Here is a 4549-nt window from a genome sequence, read left to right as displayed (position 1 = left end):
ATTAACATCTTTAGGTTCAATCTTAGAAATCAAACAATATTCTTCAGCAATTCTTCTTCTAGTCATCACACCTTTATTCTTATCTCCTATGATCTGATTTTCTCAATGATTCAACCTCGCATACATGGGAGTCTTAGGATTTTCTTTAATTTCAGACTCTTGAGTTCTTTCTTCTGCACTAGCACTAGTCTGACCTTGATTTTTTGGCTTTTCTGGAATAGTCTGAATTAGATTTTGGGTCTGCACTTGCTTTCCTTTATCTAATCTATTATTTTGATCATCAAAATCATATCCGCAGGATCTGATTTGTCTCTCATTGCTTTCATCAACTTTCACATTAGCACTTTCAACTATCTTTCTCAATCTCTTATTATAACATCGGCAGGCCTTACTAATCCGAATATGTTTGTGATGGTGAGTCTTCCCTAGGTTGTAGACCTTTGTTGTTTTTGAGCAGTGATCTCTAGGTAGTGTGTCTGAATGCATGTGCATTTCCCATTGTAATATTTCATATACTTCTAATAGGGTATCATCATATTGTGGGTAGGTTCCCACCATGGTTTTTCCCTTGACGGGGTTTTCCACGTCAAAAATCTTGGTGTTATGTGTGTTATTGATGTGGTGTTGATTTATGCTTTCACTTTTATTTATCAAATCTGAAATTGTGTTTGTTATGAAAAATATTTTGAGAAAATTGATTCACACCCCCCCCTCTTAGTTTTATGCCTTGTTTCCAACAGTTTCCTATGTTGAGTTTGATTCATTGAGACCTGTATAGTGGGGTTAGGGTATTTGTGTGGTAGATCCAGGGACTAAATTGTAGTACGATGCATGGTGGGTAGTCCATCAGCCTGTTCCTTTGACAAATCATGCAATGCCTATTATAACAGAGATGGGTCAGCAACCTAGACGGCGAGGGGGAGATGGTGGGATGGAGGCAGAGCAGATGGAGGAGTGGTGGCCATTTCTCCAATAGGAGATGAGGGGGAGGAGGGAGGGGATACAAATGTAGTCATTAGTGGAGATACCGAGTTGGCAGGTCGTCATGATGATTCCTCATTGGAATCATCCACCGCAGAGGGCAATGAGGATAGCATTGATGATAACGATATGCCCAAGTTGGAGGATGTGTCTACAAGACAAAATGTTGCATAGGGTGAGGATACACAAGTTATGAGAGCGCAGATCCAAAGCTTACAAGATACACTAGCTACAGAGTAGCAGTGAAGGAGGGATGATTGGACTCTATTTCCTTGGGAGCAGGAGGCTTGGGTGTAGGAGCAAGATGCATTGATAGCCGAGAGAGATAGCCTTCAAGTTGCTCAAGATTTAGCTATACCAGAGCGAGACTTGTATCAGAGTGAGTGTAATGATGCCAGGAGGTGAGATATGGATTGCATTGATGCATATCAGGAGAATTTTTCTTTAGGGTTAGAGGTTCGTTCACAAGTGGATCATCTTTTTGAGGTTGCCTACAAGTTGACTTATCGGTGCCAGCACTATGAGATGGTTGTTCCTGAGGGTCAGAGAGTACCGAGTTATCGATCTTACAGATATCGAAGTAGATGGATCAGATCTACAACTCGTGAAACCTGTAGCGGGGGTGTTATGGGACCACCTCACCAACTATCGAGACATCCTGGAGTAGGATTGAGTGGAGAGGCTCCTGATAGGGGCAGCTTTGGTCGATACTTGTTAGACATTTTATTGAGCCTTTGGGCCTTTATTATATTTGTACTTTGACACACATATGTTTTTGAGATATATATGAGATGTAGTTTTAGTGGCATTCCATATGCATGTACTATGTGTTATTCTTATATGATGTATGTGATTGTGATGATGTACTTATGCTTACTCTACATGATGTTTAATATGTGTTTCATGATACACTTATAATGTTTGGATGCTATCTTACCTATGCACTTTCTAATCAATCTAAACGATATGTTGTGATGATGATAATGAAATCTAATGAATGTGTTTTAATAAATGAGTTGATATGCAATGTAATGACTAGATGAATACACATTTTAATGATGTAAAAGTGATCTATTGAAATGCAATGTAATGAATATTTTTACGCAGAAACATTTATAATGCAAAATTCACCTAATATGATGATCTTATATGGCATGCATCTATATGTAAATACTTTATTTTTTTGTTATGTATGCCAGAGTAACCACGACTTTTTATGCCTTTATTTTTCATGCAACATATTCATCATTGAGCCTTATTATGTTTTAATGGAACTTTGTTCACCAAGGTGTAAATATTATCCCATTGCAAAAACAAACACATGGCAGACAAGGAGTGAACCCATCTATTCTGGGTGTATCACTAAGGGTCGAGGTATGTGCGATAGTCACAAGCTTAGTTATCTTTGACTTCATTTTTGCATAGGATACTTGTCGAATGAACGTACCAACAAAGACACCCAAAGTATCATTTCCCCAGAATTTCATCGGTTCACACCACAAACAACAAACAAAGAAAAAGATCATGAATCATCCTAGCTTCTCTAGCCACGTGTGGACATCGTTGAGTAGAATAGGAACATGACCTGACACAAATTGATAAAAGATAAAGACTAACTAGGACAAACATCCAACAGCCATACTGATTTGTGTCTTTTCTTTGATTATTTGATGTGATGGTGGATGTCTGATCTTACAGATTGAATACCTCGTTTAAGACCGATCTGTCTGATTTCGAGTGTACCCTTCCCTGTTTAAGACAAGTTGATGATTAATTGATAGGTTTGGTTGATTTGATTGATACAACAGCTGATCGATTTGATTGCAAATTTTGATAAGATAGTTGTATCCTTTGTTGACTTCGAGTGAAGTGTTTACTGGATATCTTCTCAAGTGTTTGATCTCTGTGAGACATTTTATTGCAAGATTTGTGTTGTTTGTTTTTTTTATTTTTAGTTCTTTTTTTAGGACTTTTTCTGATTTTTATCTATTTTTCAAGATCGTATTTGATGTTTATGGTTTTCTTAGGATCATTTTTCAATGTTTATGACTTTTGTTCAGGAAATTTTTCAATTTTTTTGGATTTTTTTAGGATCATTATGTGATTTTTAGACCTTTTTTTCAAGACATTTTTCACTTTTCTTTTGTATTTTTTCAGGATCGTTATTTGATTTTTTTGGATTTTTTCAAGATCATTTTTCGGTATTTATGATTTTTTTCAAGATCATATTTGATTTTGACCTTTTTCAGGATATTTTTCAATTTGTTTTGGATTTTTTCAGATATGCCCCCAATTTGCAGACTCAGGTGATGTAATTGACGACCTATGCATATCTTACATACATATTGAGTATTTGACATGATGATGACCGACATAGCATAAATGATTTTATTGTGAAAAAATAAAATGATAAATGAAATGCTTATCCGAACAAGGACACTTGTGTGAATTTATCACATTGTTCTACACTAAAAAATTTGAGGTTGCAGAACATTTCAAAGATAAGGACCCATTCCATTCTCAACAACCTTTGGACAACTCAACTTAACACACCAAGTGATTATGATTTATAAATGGAGACGTGAAAAACTCCTCCATTGAATCTTGAGACTTTGGTTTGCAATTTCCTATGTGTGTGCACTTGGATTTATTCCAACTCTTGTAACCATTGGTTACCCTTAGAATCTTGCGTGACTAGCTACGTGAGTTATCCTGACTCCAAAAGCATCTCTGAGAGAGCCTCGCTACCAACAGACATCTATAGCCTTGACGAGGTTATCACTATAATTTCTCAAATATTTCTCCATTCCCAGCAGACATGTATAGTTCGAATGGAGTTACTCGTATGTTCCCATACCCAAGCTTTTGATATTCAATGTAGTTCTTTGCTTGATATTTCTTTTCTTTCTCATTATTTTTTCCTTGATCTTTTGATATATTGTTAGGCATCTTTTACTTTGTCCTTGTATTAACTTGTAAGTGATGAAACTTACATCTGTGTGACAATTACAAAGTAGGATTTTGGATTTTTCACTAGTCACACCATCAACTAGGTATCTACAATGACTAAAGCAACTATCAATGTGTGAAAGATATAGCAATTGATAAATTTTGGTAACAAGAATAACAATGAGCTCTCTACCCAACCAAAGACAAATTCTAATAACAAGATGACACTGAAGATGAGCAACCTTGGGTTTTGAAAACTTCACAAATGAATATCTAAGAAATGAGATGAACCTTGGCTTTCTCAAATGAAAAAAAGTGACCATTCACACAATCGCCTTTGTACTTAAAATGCTTTATTGATGCAATTATTTGGAAATGTGATGCAAGATGAGATAGACTCGAAAGAAACTAAATGCAAATGAAATTTGATGAAAATGAAAAGAAATTTAAACTATCCAACCATTAGACATAGTACTTTTTGAGGTGCATGTTGTTAATGGTTTCAGAGAGTGAATCACCCTTCATTGTTGTCAAATGATATGTGACATTTTCAATTACTCTAGTTATCACATAAGAGCCCAACCAATTAGGTTTGAACTTTCCTAGTCATTCTCGCTCT

Source organism: Cryptomeria japonica, chromosome 11, assembly GCF_030272615.1.
Source record: "Cryptomeria japonica chromosome 11, Sugi_1.0, whole genome shotgun sequence".
NCBI lineage: Eukaryota > Viridiplantae > Streptophyta > Pinopsida > Cupressales > Cupressaceae > Cryptomeria > Cryptomeria japonica.
This window is presented reverse-complemented; position numbering follows the sequence as displayed.